We start from the raw sequence: 17808 nt of genomic DNA, 5'->3' as shown, positions 1-17808 counted from the left end.
TCCTGGACTTAGTGGGAGCTGGGAGGACCTTGGACTTAACATAGTGAAGGGAACCCTGATGGCTCTTTGTCTTTGGAGAGGGGTGGAGTGGGAGTATGGGTGGAAGGGAGGGGAGGGAAGAGGGAGGAGGAGGGGAGGAGATGGAAATCTTGAATAAAAAAATGAGGAAAAGAAAAAAAATAGCTGACAAATATAATTAAAAAAATAAAACATACCCTTGAGTCTCAGACATAGTATTAGAATTTTTAATATAATTTTTAAATTATATATTATATATATATTTCTTAAACTGTACATAATTTTTACTTCCAGTCGAGAGGCATACTTGGATATCTGTGATTCTAGGTAACAGATGTAACATTAGGCCCAAAAGGAAAGGACTCAGTTAACTTGATTCAGATAAACACTAAACTTGCTCATCAGAGAATTACTTATGTTCCTGGTAAGAAATCTGGGTTCTGAACAAAACCTCAAACAAGAGTAATCTCAGTAGGAGGGATGGAACTTACTCTTAGATTATCTTACATTTTATTGGCTTTTTTTTTGTTTTTTTTTCGAGACAGGGTTCCCTGTAGTTTCTAGAGCCTGTCCTGGAACTAGCTCTTGTAGACCAGGCTGGCCTCGAACTCAGAGATCCATCTGCCTCTGCCTCCCGAGTGCTGGGATTAAAGGCATGCACCACCACCACCTGACCCTACATTTTAAACTATAAAAAGATGGAGCCTGAAAAGAAACTGACAAGAAAAAATTCACACAATTAACCTGACTAAAATAGGGATTCTCTTTAACTTTCTTGTTTTGCAGCTATTCAAGCATGAGGTGTGAGACCCTGCCAGTGTCGCTGAGTGTGCGCTTGAATCCTAGTGAACAGCTTCACCTCACTTCACTGTACAAGTGAACACAGCCAAACACATGTAGCTTATGATGTTGAGGGTGTTTAAAACCTCAATCCATTATTGTGTTTAAATAATTGAAACAGTTGACCAGGTTCTGATTGGCAGACTCTCAACTGTTAGACTTTAAATGATATAAAATAGTCTCTAGTTCTTGAAGCCAAAATATGCCTAGAGGTGGGACAGAATTCGGCATTGTGAGGAAGGGGGCTTGAAGCTGATGTCATAGAGGTTGGCTTAGAGCTGGTGGTAATCTCTAGCATCCCTGGCAGACCTTATCCCTCCCTCGGTGGAGTACATTGGTCTATCTCTGAACTGCTCGAAGAGAGTTGTTTAGATCCTTTTCTCAAATCACAGGTTTGAGAAACTGCCGGTTTCTGAAGCAGCCTATATCAGAAACCCTTTCCTCCTATTTGGAGGTGTGTGCGCACACGTGTGTGCACACACGTGCACGCGCGTGCTTTAAGTAATTGTCGTTAATTCAGTGCTAGACATCTTAACTTTGGTTAAGTATGCTTTGTAGCCATATTGTTTTCTGTAGTCTCTGGGCGTGCTGCTCCTCAGTTCCTGATAGTAGACTAAGTCCAGGAAAGGGGGACTTGGTGGGAGGGTTAAGTGTTTAGCAGGGAGACACATAGCCTGCTAGAAGACAGAATGAGGCACAAGAAACTTCTGAGAAAGCTGGCTCATGGTCTCAGCAATCCTGTTTCGGCCTCAGCGAGGGGTTAGCTGGACACCTTCAGAATCTTTTTAACCCTGAGATAACATGTCCTACTTTGTTTAATTGTGGGGGTCTCCCAACCCTCAAAAATCCTGCTTTTAACATAATTTTTTCTCAGCCGTGTAGGGCAGTAACATTTTGAAGTGTCATTCCCTCAGTCCTGAAACAGCTCTCCCCAGTGTACTTGCTGGAGGAAGTTGACTCAGGGAGCACAGTTGGGAAGGTGTGGGAAGCTCCAGTGCAGACTTTTCATTCGCTCAGGGTCCTTCACTGCCTCTGAACACTAATCACTTTCTACTGTCATCCTCCTTTCCTGGTATCTGGATTTTACTATCAAGTCTCTTTTTGTTGTTGTTTTTGATATTTTGTTGATTGTTTTTTTTGTTTTTCAAGAAGGGTTTCTCTGTGTAGCTTTGAAGACTGTCCCGGAAACTAGCTCTGTAGTGCAGGCTGGCCTTAAACTCAGAGATCCACCAGTTTCTGCCTCCCAGATGCTGGGATTAAAGTCTTGGGCCACTAATGCCTGGATCAAATCCCTTTTCAACCACAAATAAACTCTCTTACCCACCTGAGGTCAGTGTGGACCTCCCTGGCCAGAGTTCCTTCTACTTACATACATGAAGATCCATGCTTGGGACCTTTCTTCTTCACTGAGGGATGGGACATGGGGCAGCAATGGCCAAGTGGCTGCTGAATTTGGGAGTGAAGACAACTCCTCTGCCCGATCTTCTCTTCCAGGTGTGAAAGATGTTAGACATGAAAATGAAGATTCTTCTTGGCGTTGCTGGCAGTCTACTGTTTATTATATATATGCTGTTAATTTATGTTTATTATTTTACCTGTAAAGCAGACAAGGAAGTCAAATTCTCAAATTGTCAAGATGTTGAAAAGTGTGTTGAACCAAGAAAATTTACTCAAGAAGAGATCATCGAGGTCAAACAGATTTTTGATAATTCTTGTACCCTGCAGTACTGTGAGGAGTGTAGCACCTATGCAGATTCTGACACCCTGCCACCATGTATTTGTGGCCTCAGTGATGGCTGAGATGGAACCCAAAATTATCACAATCAGTATTTCTTTGTTAGTAGAATATTTTGTTTTTCAAATTAATTTCTGTTATGTTTATTCTTATTTATCCTTTAATATGGTTTTATGTTCTTTGTATAAATGCACCATAATAAAAATAGTCTTATACCTTCAAAAAAAAAAGAAAAAAAAAAAAAAACAAGGCAGTAAGCAGCTTTTGTCCTTGGTTTCTGTGTTCAGTTTCCTACTTTGAGTTTTTGCCCAACATCCTCAATGAAGGAGGTGACCAGTCATAAAAACCCTTTCCTTCCCAAGCTGCCTTTGGTTGGTGCATTAATTACAACAACAGAAAGCAAACCAGAAGACATTCCTGTTGATGTTAGCTTTAATTGCCAGCATTGGCACAGTATAGAATCACCCAAGAAGGGAGTCCCTGTGAGGAATCATCTGGGTTATCTTGACCCTTGAGAACACCTGTGATTTCCTTAATTGAGTTCATTGAGGTAGGGTGACCCACTCGCTGTGTGTGCCATCAGTTCACAGTCAAGGGACCTTGAACAGTGTATTGGAGGAGACAGTTAACTGAGAACGTGTATGCGCACAAATACTGTTCGCTGCTCTTGTTGATGGAGACGAGAAGATAGCACCCACTCCCTCAAGTTCCAGCTGCTGTGACTCCCCTGCTCTGTCAGATGGCAAGCTGGAACTCTGAGCCAAAATAAATGTTTCACTCCTAAGTTGCTTTTGTAAGGGTATTGTATTACAGATTTAGTGGGGAGGAAGCAATAACAAAAAGAGTCCCCCCCCCCAAATGAGGATATTATCAACAAAATGTATTCAAAACAGTTATAGGAAGTTTCACCTTAAAATGGTTTACTTATAGGAAAACCGGAATACTGTTAGAAACTTAATGTGTCATGAATGGGATTAAAAATAGGAGGGTTTTACTTAATATGAGCAAGGAGCCATAAGATGTAAACAGTGAGGGAATAAAATAACACAGCAAGTTCAAATGGAATAACCACGAAGACTAATTTTGCTGAATCTAAAATGCAATAGAGATAGGTATGCTGTATATGTGTTGGAAGCTGTAAAGAATGCCATAGTTATTTTCAATGTAACTGGAAAGTTTGAGGATCTCCTTTGTTATTCAAAGAATAAACACAAAAAATGTAGAGAGGAGACTGTCAACGAGGCATGCACAAGGACCCCCAGAACTCATTGTAAAACAGGCATTCATTTAACACTTCTGAGAATGGTCACACTGAGACAAGAACATCCTCATTTTGACTTTGTCAGCCCCTTCCCAAGCCTTATATCAACACCAGAAGATAGCCCTCTCTTTTCGTTGCAGACATGGAGTGTTGCATAAAACATCATTCTGGATTTCCTAAGGATGGTCAAAACCTTCAATATGTCTTACTTGACTGAAGGTACAGACAGAGGCCTGCTTTGGATACATGGTATGCAATGAGACCAAAGAAAAGCATGATGCCATGGTATAGTATAGTAGAGTAGAGTACAGTGTAGTGTAGTTTAGTCTAGTATAAGAACATATGATCTTGCAGTGCTGCAAATGAACTGAGTGGAAAGTAAGATGTGATGAGCTCTGAAAAAAGTATGAACACCTTTCTAACTAGACTGATCAGTGAGGATCCTTTCTTCCCCTCTCCTTTGGCTGAAGCAAGTTTATAAAGGTGAGAGACATGCTTTTTCAAAATACATAAGACATGGAATATGTCACAAACAATGCAACAAGGAAGGATGAACAAAGGAAGAAGAAAAGAAAGTTGTGGGGATTACCAATATTGATTCCAAAGATTTGGAGATATAGAGTTATATTAAATAATTAAAATAACCATTATGAACGTATATGATTTCTCAGATAATATAGATAGCAAATTTTATTACCTACATAATGAAAATATGTAAATAAAAATTAAAATGGGCAAACTTAATAATTGAACTGAAAAAGTTTACTGTAAATTTTTTAGTAAAAGATAATTTGAAGAAAGATCAACCTTTACAATGTAAAAAGAACATTTACATCAAAGCACCAAAAAAGTGAAGGGTAAAGAATGTGGCTTACGAGACATCACATCAAAAGACCAAAGCATGCAATATGGTTGGCCACAAGAGACAAAAAAAAAAGGGGAAAAAATGCAGAAAACCTATTTAAAGATATAGTAACCAGATTTTTTCCCAAGTCCATCGGATAGATGTATATTTTATATAACACTTGAGCATAGTAGAAAAGAATAGGAATTAATTTCATACAAAAAGTCAAGAAACCAACAGCATTCAAACTGAGAGAACCACAAACCAAAAACATATTTAAGAGGCTGGAAGTCAAAGAAAGCTAGACAATTCTAAAGTAACAAAAGAAAGGTGACTTGTCATATTTTTAGGAACCACCTAAGATAATCATCAGATTTCTCAAAGGGGAGTTCATAAGCCAGAAAAGAGTAGCATAATGTAGTAACTGTGTGAAGAAGGAAAACCTGTTCACACAGAATATGATATCTAGCAAAAGTGCCCTTTAAAAGTGAAATAAATAGAGGTTTTTATGAGCAAAGATCTTAGGGAACTTGTTACTAGTAGATCTGCCTTCCAAAGTATGGCCTGTTTGAAGTTGACAAAGTAATATCAAGGAGCAATATAAAATATAAAACCCAGAACAAATAAATATAGACAAAACAGATTATAGTTAAGTAGAATTATGCTATATGTAAACACTTTTATTTATGTTAGAATTAGAGACAAAAAACAAAAAAATGATAAAATAAATTTTCTTTTTTTATTTTTTTATTATTATATGTATTGCTTTTATTGAACTATATGTTTTTCTCTGCTTCCTTCCCTTCCTCCCTCCCTCTCCTGTTACCTTGTACCATGATCCCAACACTACTAATTTACACAGGAGGTCTTGTCTTTTTCTACCTCCCATGTAGATTAGATCCTTGCATGTCTGTCTTAGGGTTCTCATTAATGTCTAGGTTCTCTGGGGTTGTGAATTGTAGGCTGGTTTTTCTTTGCTTTATGTCTAAAAGTCACTTATGAGTGAGTACATCTTATATTTGTCTTTCTGAGTCTGGGTTACCTTACTCAATATGATGGTTTTCTAGATTCATCCATCTGTCCATAAATTTCAAGATGTCATTATTTTTCCACTGTGTAGTACTCCATTGTATAAATGTACCACATCTTCTTTACCCGTTCTTCAGTCAAAAGGCATTTAGGTTATTTCTAGGTTCTGACTATGACAAATAATGCTGCTATGAACATAGTTGAGCACATGTTTTTGTGGTACTATTGAACTTGATTAACTTCATGCTAAAATAATAATCTGAAATAAAAGGATATATTCCCGGTACCACTCATTCCACAAAAAAGAAAATAATCACTAAGAAAAAAATGCCTGAATACACAGAACCTAGTTTGAATATTAAAATAATAATCTAAAACATTTTCAACCTAGAAAAATTTGGGAGCTAAGAGTTTTACTGGTAAATTCTACAAAGAAGAATTTATTCAAATCCTTCTCAAACAGTTCAAAACACTGAAAAGAAAGATCATTTCAAATTCATTTCATGTAGCTAAAGTAAGAAACAATTACAGAAAAATGAAGCACAGAAGGATAAGCATGATGTTCATTGATGTAAATCACCTATCAAAACAATAACAAATAAATTAACAACACATAGTAATGACAACACATGACCATGTAGTGCCTATCTCTAGAATGGCAATTAAAGTTGAAGAATCCATCAGTGATATATACTACATAAACAGAATAAAGTAACCACATGACAACATCAATAGGTTCACAAAAATGAATCTGTCAATTGCACATAACCATGAAAAATATACCACCAAATTAGAATAAGGAAAGTATCTCATCATATTAAAGTTCAAAAATGGAAATCTATCAGGTAACATTTTTTTAATGGTAAAATGCTGAAATGACCTCCTCTAAGATAGAGCATGTCTAGAATGCCTATCCTCATGAATTCTATTCATTATATTATTTGACATAAAATCCAGAATAATTAAACATGAAAACTGAAAAGACATATAGGTTTAAAGTTATTAAGTAAAATTATTATCTTTCATAGATATTATAATCTTTATATTAAAAATCTGTAAATATTATAGCTGTGCCCATAGTTGGGTTAAAGTCTTGACTTTTCTCTCTCATAGCTTGCCTGGCACTTCCAGTGCTGGCAGCCAGATAGAAAGTTTCCAAGTCTGTTCCAGCTTGGGATCTGTGTTTTAGATTCAAAGTATGTACATGCTATATTCACCATATCTCTCTATAGAAGTTTAGTTGGCAATAAAGACCAGTGGCAATTATTATAGTGTTTTGGGGACTCCAAGGTCAACAGCTCACAGGAAGCTATGCATAAAAAGGCCCTGGGATTTTGATTTAAAAAAATCCACGACTCCACCCTGAGAAAGATTACTTTTTCCAGCTTTAGCATTTCTGGATGCTATAATTGTTTGCTTTGGTTGAGATCTTTTGAGCCTTTCCCCCTTTCATAATGACATGTCTGTGTTGTCCTCGTTAAGGTTAAATATAAGTTGCCATGCTGCTGAAACTTCGTAGATGTAACTTCTCACAGTTCTCAGAAGCAGATCTAACAATAGACATCCTGTTCTTCTTTGCAATGTTTCCACCCTGTCTTCTTCAATGATCCCTGGCATCAAGCGAAGGAGTTTTGTTGTAGATTCATTAGGACTGGGCTCCACAATACCGCTGTATGATAGGCTGATGTTTTCTATAAGGGTTATGATCAATTCCTGTAAACATATATATATATATATCATTAAATAAATTGAGCAAGTTATATTTATATGTTTAATACTGTATATGTTTTTTGTGTATATATTTGTTTTTATGACAACAATTAATGAAAAAGCAGCCATGGATTTGAATGAGTTGGGTAAGTTTGTGTTTAGGAGGGTATAGAGAAAAGGAAATGGGAAATGATGTAAATACATCATAATCTCAAAAACTAAAAATAAATATATAAAAATATCCTTGCATATGCCAATGATGTGGGATTCCCCACTATATGCTCTGAATATGTTTTACTACCATTGGTTAATAAAGAATTTGATTTGGCCTATGGCAGGGCAGAATACAGGTAGGTGCGAAATCCAATCTGAGATAGAAAGAGAAGCCAAAGTCAGAAAGATGGCATGTAACTGCTAAAGGAGAAAGACACCAGAACCTTACCAGTGAGCATCAGCCTTGTGGCAATACACAGATAAATAAAAATGGGTTATTTAAAATATAAGAGCTAGCTAAGAATATGTCTGAGCCATTGGCCAAACAGTGTAGTAATTAATATTTTTGTGTGATTATTCAGGTTTTGGTGACCAGGAACCTAACTAAAAAGCAGTCTTCACCTATATGCTAAAATAAAGTTTGTTTTAAATAAGGCATTTCTTGAGGATTAAAAATAACCATATGACTTTTGAAAGTAGAATTATCTATCCATTCATGATGGCTTCTGAGATTCAATCCTTCCACCCCTCATATTTTTAGTCAGCTTACAAAATAGTAGTTTCCTTTATGTTCTTTAAATTATTCTTTGTTTTGGCTGAACCTGCACCCATATCTACCGTTTCTCCATCTGTGCCAGGTAAAATATATCCACTGGTATAATGGTGGTGCCATGGTTCTAGGGGTAACTAGTGACCTCCCAACTTGCTCTGATGTTGGTGCATAGTATAGAGGAAATACATGCCTGTCCTGTAAATATAGTCAAAACGTTTAGGCTATGACCCTGTGCAGAAATGTACTACTGACTGTTTGTTTAACAGATAGATAGTTAAATTTACCTTCCAAATGTGTGTGTTTGGAATAAAGCTCCTAGTTTTAGTCAGAGAAACCGATTTTAGCAGAAGGCGATGGTCAAAGAGCAGTGACTTATATTTTACCAACGTATTGAGGATAAGGAATTTCTGAGTACAGAGTCCTAAATGAGACATGCATACTACTCACCGGGAGGCAGATGGGGTGTGATGCTGAAGGATCCAGAGGAGTGCTGTAGAATGCTCTCTACTGGCTAGGACACAGTCCTGCAATTGTAAAGACACTGCAACTGTAGCCCCTTGTACAAAATAGAAGGTACGGAAGTAGAAGAGGACTAGTCAGAAGAGCAGGATGAGCATAGGTGGGGGAAAAGGAGTCGGGGGAGACTGGTCACAGCATACTGCATGCAAGTAAGAAACTCAAATAATTTTAAAGTAAACATCTAAAACTATTGAAATCCTAAATATCCACCTAACTGGGGATTATAACTTTTATAGACATCCAGCCAAATTGCAGAATAAAAAACAAACAAGTCGCCAGGTAGTGATGGTGAATTACTTTAATCCCAGCACTGGGAAGGCAGAGACAGGTAGATCTCTGTGAGTTTGGAGTCAGCCAAGAACTACAAGAACTGTAAGAACTAGTTCCAGGACAGGCTCCAAAGCTACATAGAGAAGCCCCGTTACAAACAAACAAACAAACAAACAAACAAAATATACTCCCAGCCCCCCAAAGCAAAACCAAGCATGCAAGGAAACAAACCAAAATGCTCTGGGAGAACTGACTGACTGAAGGTCTGTGGCCTCATTGCTAGATTACAACCCACCCTATTCCTTTAGTCTGTATACCTGCTTGTGCCTGTACTATACTCACTACCAAAGTTCTGTGATATAATCTAAATCTAGTGTGGGGATATCTTCAACATCACCCCTTTGCTCAGGATTACTTTGGCTATTTGGTGTCTTTAATACTCCTAAATAAATTCTAAGATCATTTTCGTCTAACTTTGCAATGAATGCTGTTGGTGTTTTGATGGCATTTACATTGATTTTGTACAGTAATACAGACATTTTTAATGCTGAATTTTATAGATCTTTGATCGATGATATGTCTTTTAATTGTCTACTCTTTGAATTCATTCTTTAGCATAGAAAATTTTCATTGTATATCGTCTCCTGAATTATTTTGATCCCAAAGAATCATTAGTCTATCATGAATTGGTTTTCTTTCTTACAATTCTCCCTCAGCATGTTAATTGTTGGTATATGGAAAACCTGATAATCTTTTGTGAATATCTTGTAGTCTTCTACTTTCTAGTGGAGTCTATAGGGTCTTTTACATTGAGGATAATACATTATTTAAGTGAGTATAATTTTACCTTTTCCTTTTCTATTTGAATCATTTATTTCTTCTTCCAAGAGATGTTTGTGCTCTCCTATTCTTTGAAGTATCATTGACAGTAAGCAAGTGACAGTAAAATGCTAAATATTTGAGGAATATATTTATCTATAGCATGGGAGTATGCACATATAACTGAATGTAACTAGCCTATGTAAATCACTTCAATTCTTTCATATACTCAGCATGAATTTACCTTGAGGACATCATAGTATGAACAAAGCAATCATAGAAAGATGTATTATATGATTGCATTCAAATGAATTATCTCAAATAGTCTAGCGGATCAGATCAGAACTGACTAGGAGATGGGCATAGGGAGAAAATGGGTATAGAGTTTCAGTCACATAAGATGACAAATTTTCAGAAGTCTGTTATGCAATGTGTGCTTACAGCAAAGAATACCATAGTAAACACTAAAAAGGGTTAAGAGAATAAATTTCATGCTGTGTGCTTCTTTTCTTAAAAGAAGAATACAAAAGGAGAAGAGACTAGATAACAGATAACAGACATAGAGACAGAGGTAAAAATCAATATGCTGTGTTTGAGTTGGATTTCAATTATATTTTTATTTGCATATTTTAGCCTTTGTTATTTGAAGAACAATATATAGAATAACAATAAATATATTTATTATTTATAATTATATATTTATTATTATAGCTAAACACTACCACTAATTTTGTGATATAGAAAAATAAATTAAATGTTAGCACCAAAAATATTGCCAGAAAATATCAAGAACTGAGAAGATAATATATTCAAATATTCCTGAAGATAACAATAAACACTTTAAATAGATCCTGATAATCATAAGAAAGTACATGGTAGAAGACAGTGAGAAATAGGGAAGGTGTTTTAATCATAGTAAGACAGACAGTAATACCTCTACAAATTTATCCCCGTAAAGGGTTAGAATAGTGATTTTGAATAAATATAACTGATTGAGGATAGCTGTGAAAAGATATAAAACAAATTTGCATTCATCCTATCAAAGGGAAAATTGGAAGAAGAGATGGAGGAGAAGGATGACAAAAGGAGGAGAAAGAGGAGAATGAGGGGAAGAGGAAGAGGAGGAGGAGGAAGAGGAGGAGGAGGAGGAGGAGGAGGAGGAGGAGGAGGAGGAGGAGGAGGAGAAGGAGGAGGAGAGTAGCTATAAGCCAGGGAAGAGTGTGAACATATATTACAGTTTTCAATGTTTAAGAAAAGGAGTCCTACACTGTTGGTTTTTCTTTTTTGACTCTTTGATCTATTGGCTTTTGGGGGGGTTGCCACACAGCTCCCAAATAAATAACATCTCACATGAACACACGAGACACACACACACACACACACACACACACACACACAGAGAGAGAGAGAGAGAGAGAGAGAGAGAGAGAGAGAGAGAGAGAGAGAGAGAGAGAGAGAGAGAGAGGAAGGAGGGAGGGAGGGAGGGAGGCTTATAAATGCCTAGCCTTAGCTTGGTTTGTTTCTTAACATAAATTATCTCATCTACCTTTGACCTCTGGGCTTTTCTAACTTCTGTAATCTTCCTTTCGCTCTTACTTACTCTGAGGCTGACTGGGTGGCTGGCCCTTACTTTTCTCACTCCTTCATTTTTCCACCCAGGTTTCTCCTGTTTATTCTCTCTACCTGCCAGCCCTGCCTATCCATTCTCCTGCCTTGCTATTGGTCATTCAGATCTTTATTAGACCATCAGGTGTTTTAGACAGTCAAAGAATCTCAGGTTCACAAAGTTAAACAAATGCAATATAATCACAGCAATTAGTACATCAGTAAACAAATGCAATACACCTTAAAAATAATATTCCATAACACTATACAACCCAGAGAGGAAAATAGACAGACCTTCAGACATCTCCTGTTTCCTACACTTCCTATTTCCCATTCTATACTCCTATTGAGCTAACATAATTATAAGCCATGGGCAAGGGTATTATAATCAGGTCCATATGGTTTAGTATCTAAAATTACTAAGAGTATTACCAGGCATTGGTGGCACATGTCTTTAATCCCAGCAGTTGGCTGGCAGAAGCAGGTAGATCTTTGTGAATTAGAGGCCAGCCTGGTCTACAAAAAAAAAAACAAAACTAAAACTAAAAAAGAAAGAAAGAAAGAAAGAAAGAAAGAGTGAGTATTAGGAAAGTAAAAATTCAAATATCTTGATGCATATTTAAATATATACCCGAAGAATCGATTAATTTTCTTCTTCCAGATCACAGCATTGCTAGGTCAGTTCATATCTAATATACCATCATCTTCTTATAAGATCAAAATAAAAGTCAAAGGGAAAAGATAAAATCAAAATAAGAGGGCATAAAGAAGGAAGGAATAAAGATAGACGTAAGGAAGAATAAAAGACAGGATGAGGAAAGCAAGGGATGTAAATCTACCTTCATGCTATTAGTTCTTGCTTCAAGTCAGAGTTAAAAGGCCCAAAATTATAAGTACCATTTTTAATCTTCTCCAGTACATTCCATACCTACCTTTGCTTTAATAAGTTCTTACTGAATAGTGTCTTTCTAAGGAAAAGCAAATTTTCAAGTTTTTGTAGCTTGTTGCTCAACATAAATACTAAGCAAAGAAGTGTGAGAGCCAGAAGGATGCCTTCATCAGAATGGCACTTGGTGGATGTGACCAAATCTTCACAGACATGAACCCACAGTGGCTGTAAAGACATGAATAAGATCGGTCTTCCCAAAATCTCATCATGGAAGGGCCACTTGAGGACCCTAACATAACTGAGGGGCTTTTATGGAAGTCAAGATCTGAGTAAATTGGGAGCATGGGGACCTTGGAGGAGGGTTGAAGGGAGAAGGGGAGAGGCAGGGAGGGGAGCAGAGAAAAATGTAGAGCTCAGTAAAAATCAGTTTTAAAAGAGTATGGAAATACATTGTTTGGGCAATAGAAAAAAAACAGCTTTCATTATGAAAGGCTACCCATGCTCCAGTAGATAAATTTGCCATGCACAGCTGATTTATATAGGAGATCCTCCCTTTTCTGAAGAGAAAGAAGGAGTGAATGGGGGGGGGGAGATTGTGGGATGGAATAAGAGGAGAGGATGGAGAGGATGGGGATAATTGGTCTGGAAAAATTTGCTTATTTAATTCAAAAATAATAAAATAAATAAATACAAAGAAGAAAACAGTTTTGAATGCAGTCTAAAGCTTTGTTGAACTGCCTCATCTTTTGCTTGTTGGTTAAATACATTAATTACTATGTCATCTGCTATCTCACTGAAGACACCGTGAATCATATCCTCTATAAGAAGTCCTGAAAATTCCTTTGCATCTATTTGTTTAAATCCTGATTGTAGCATAAAATAATATAACAAATAATCTGAAAGGAGTAATGCTTAAGGTGCCAACCAAAGTAAATACAGATGGGCTAGAGATTCATCTTTACTAACACAAATGTTTGTATTTGAAATTTGCATTCATAAATACTATTTAGGAAGATCATTTACTGGATTTTCTATTCACCAATATCAAAACTATATCCCATGTATAATCATCAATGATATTTCCTCTCATCTATTTGTTAATGAATTTATGGCTTTTCTAATTAGATTACCTTCTATTTCTTCCTATGCAACAGAAAAATTAGCTTCTCTTGGCGTTGTTCCATGTTCTGAAGGGGAAAGAAAAACCTTTCATGTCGTTTTCATCCCAAATCAGAATTTGGAACAGACTTTAAGCTTAGACAAATGGTGCCAAGGTTATTGGCATGAAAAGAAAGAATGATGCAGTGGTGTGCAGCAATAATGAAAGAGAGAACCCTCAAAAGCATGTCAAGCAGGTGGTGCCACCTGTACCCATCTAATTCCTGCCCTAACTGTCTGCCATCCACTTGTGAAAAAACTGCAGAACTTGATACTGGTTCAATCCTGGTGAGGAAAGGGGGCTGTGGCTCTAGTTCAAGGACTAAGTCAGATTTGGAGGAGGGGATTATTACTATTAGTGCCAGTGGATCATTGTCTCTCTGCGAAACAACTGCGGGGAGCCCCTCAACAAATCCAGCTTTGATTTTGTCAAGCTCTCAGATGTGAGAATGGACACCTGTGTGCTAGAAATTCCCAGCTGTACTTGTTGTGCTCCAGCCCACTGTTCCAGCTGGCTGACATTTCCTTACAGGGAATACAGAAGAGTGTCTGGAGGAGAGGGAAGATAATCCGCTAGAAAAGTGTGTTCTGATCTGACATCAAGAAACACATAAGGAGATAGTTTTCTAGGGTGCCATCTTCTGGGGAGTAAGAGAATGAATCAAGAAATGTGACCTCGTTTGGAAATGCCCAGGCTGTTCCTTCTTTCGACCCTGCTCAGTTAAAGATGCAATGGGACCATTCTGAAAGGAAAGGATGTGAAATTTGTTGAATGAACAAGTACTGAGTTGATGAATGAGTAGATTTTTCCTAAAGCCAGACATCATAAGCAGGATATAGGTGCAGATATTACTCTGCCTCTCTTTATTACACATGTTATTGTTCACAAAGTTACTTTGCCTGCTTGGTATTGATTGAGAAATGTACTTTGGTATGCCTACCTGCGGCTTCATGTTTGTTGAATTACATCACAATGAAATTTAGATTTGTCACTCTCTTATATTTCTCTATACAAGTATAAAGGAGTTGCAGCAATAGGAGAAATTGTGCTGACAGCTTTTCTACCCATGGCAAAGGCCAATTGCCTCAGAAAGATAATCTTCATGTGAAGGGTTTCTTTTCAAAAAGTGGAATGATGGGCATTTGAGTAGATCTGAGTGTGGATTGTTTTCTTCAGAAGTCATCAATACCATTAATCTTCTTTAACTTTGAGTTAGGGCATGATGATGGTCCGGGTTTTACCACTGTCTTGGCTCTTTCAGTCCTTGTGATCTCTTTGGTCAATGGAAGCGGAGGAATTGATCCATAATGGTTAGAATGTCTTTCAGTGCTAATTTAGCCTTGAGAATATCCATTTTCCAAACACAGGGTCATTTATGGACATAGGATACTTACGTCATACCATCCAGCTACCTAGGTGTTGAGTGTGGGATCCATTATGGCTTGTGTGGCCATAATTATCCAACAATAACAGCTAATCCATCGAATTACCTCATCACCTCTACTAGGGAGAAGTAACAGGGCAAAGATGTCTCTTGAAACAAGTAAAGTAGCTACCCTTACAAGAGCAATTATTGACAGCTACGTGAGTTATCCAGGTTTGAGATAGTTAAAATTGTCTTTTCTAAGGTAATGCGATTTTCTGCTATTAAGTCATTTTGTTATTACGTGTATTCCAGTCTCCGAGAAGGAAAAGCCTGACAGCTCCAGTGGTGTGAGGTCCATAGTAGGCTTCTAAGTTCCCTTTAGAAACCCAGACTTCCTTCAAGAAAATGAACACGCATGCTGCTGTATCTTTATGGATCAAAGCAGCCTGTAATTTGTATAAAACATCGCTATATGAGGCGACATCGCAGAGTTCCATAGTAAAAAAAAAAAAATGGAGCGAGCAGAACCATGAGAAAAATGGTGATATAAATGTGCCAGGTTTTCTTGGGTAATGTGTTCAGATATCTGGTGGAAAACAGCGCTCAGCACCGTACTTAAATCTCATCAGGCAGAGTACCAAATCTCAGTGCACTGGTGACATGTACTAGCCTTATGTCTTTTTTATGTAGATTGTCAGGAAGCGAAACCTAATAATTCTGTTTAGCTGCCTGGCAATTGGAGACTTGGCTTTCTGATATCTTCAGGAGTTTCCTAATTGCCCACGGTGATACTGATTTTTCTCCTTGTCATTTACTAACAGTGTTTGGTAGCACACCTTGTGGTAGATAATTTTTACACTCTTCAATGCTTAGAGAAAGAAGAGAAAATCACTGTGAATTAACACGAATTTTGACATTTCTCGGAAATAATACTGTTGCGTGGAGTAAATGCTTGTTTAGCACTTGTGTATTAAACATTGATATAAATATTATGAATTGATCATGCATAAAAAGTCACGGTATGCACTGTATGGTATATGCAATAGAATCCTGCTGTGATCTTTATGAATGATTATTTGTGATATTTATGATATAGTAGTAATGATGCTATCACTTACATTTCCAATTATCTCTACTATAATCATAATTTGTGTGTCACTTAATGGGTTTTGAAATGTACATAGGGCTATTCTTTCTTTGTATGTGAAGACTTATAGTTTTATGTCCTGACTAATTTGAATAATAAAATGTTTCTTGTACCTTAAAGGAAGGATATTATGTATACAATTCTTTCATCTTTTTGTCTAAACAAGAGAATACTATCTAGCGGTATCCAAAGAATGTGGCAGGAACATTCCTTTCACCCTATAGTCGATGTCTAATTTAACATCAGCTTACTGGGACATGGCTGGGATGTTAGAGAGATTTAGAGAAGGTGAAGGAGGACATAACTTATCCCTAGGACTATCCCATGGTCCCATATGAACTAGTCTTCTGGGACCTCAATCTTAGCTTTGCTTCTCAAAACTATGCTTCTTCCTGATTTGTCCTTTATTTGAAAACCCCTACTAATTTCCAGAGAATATGTTCTACATGCTTACATGTTAAGTGTAGCATTAAAAATAATCATTTAATTGATAACTCAAAATTCACAATTATTACTTTTTAAAATTCTGTTTTGAAATTATTATTCCATCATATCTCTCCTCCCTTCCCTGCCTCTGCTCTTCCCATGTAAGCCTTTGTCTCCACTCATATTCATAGCCTTTTTCTTGTTATTCGTGTGTGTTGTCATAAATACATAAATATAACCTGATCAGTTTGTACACCATTTTCTATCTATTTATATATTCTTATCATGACCACTGGGTGCTATATAGCCAATCCCAGCACTCTTAGCTGTGTGGAAGGTATTTTAGAAGTATCTGGAGGAGGTTTTCAAAAATATTAATGTTTGGAATCCCCACAAGCTAAATTAATCCAGTATCTTTGGAGCTGCAGTCCAAGCTTTAGTATTTAAAAAAAAAAAAAAAAACAAAAAACTCCCCCAAGTTGTTCTTCATTGACAATGACTGAAAACCACAGCTTTAGATATAGAAGGCTACACAGAAAACGCATAGATGAACCATGATCAGTCAATATTGCTGGTGTGTTAATCCGAAAAGAGCAGGACAATCAGGAAAGGCGATTTGGTTTAAACATGACACTAAGTACTGTGAAGGTTTCCTGTGAGGTAATTGCAAGTCACTGAAAGATTTTAAGCCAGAAACTAATATCAAATTTCTATTTAAACATGGTTACATTAACAAGTATATGGACTTTCCACTACCGTTCCGGACACCAATTACTTCTTCTAATGGCCTTTTAATGAAAGGTAGAACATTAGAAAAATTTTGCATATATGTGTACAGTTTCCTTGGAAAATTATTTAGTTGTTGTATTTTCCAAGGAATATTTAAATTAAAATAGTTTATGGTTGCATTTTTGTGCTAGACAGGTAGGAATCTGTAGATAGACAAATTAATTGCGCCTGTTTCAAACCCATATGGTGTTTCTCAATTTTATGTGAATGTTTCATTTCTGCTTCTGTCCTGTCAACAAATATTTCTATAGGCTTGTGACATGGCTCAGCAGGTAAAGGTGCTTTCGACTAAGCCTTGAAACCCAATAGCCTGGGTTCAATCACAGAATTCACTAGGTGGAGGAGAAAGCCTACTCATGAAAACTCTTCTCTGACAACATGCACCTGCACACACACATATGCACATACACACACACACATGCACACACATATGATAACATTTAAGACCCTAAGAGAGAAATACATAGATCTAATCCACATGGGAAGTAGAAAAAGACAATATCTCCTAAGTAAATTGGGAGCACAGGAACCTTGGGACAGGGTTTAAGGGGAGGGGAGAGGCAGGGAGGGGAGCATAGAAAAGTGTAGAGCTCAATAAAAATCAATAAAAAATAAA

This window comes from Arvicola amphibius, chromosome 3 (assembly GCF_903992535.2).
Source record: "Arvicola amphibius chromosome 3, mArvAmp1.2, whole genome shotgun sequence".
Lineage (NCBI taxonomy): Eukaryota > Metazoa > Chordata > Mammalia > Rodentia > Cricetidae > Arvicola > Arvicola amphibius.
Note: the sequence above shows the minus strand (reverse complement) of the source record.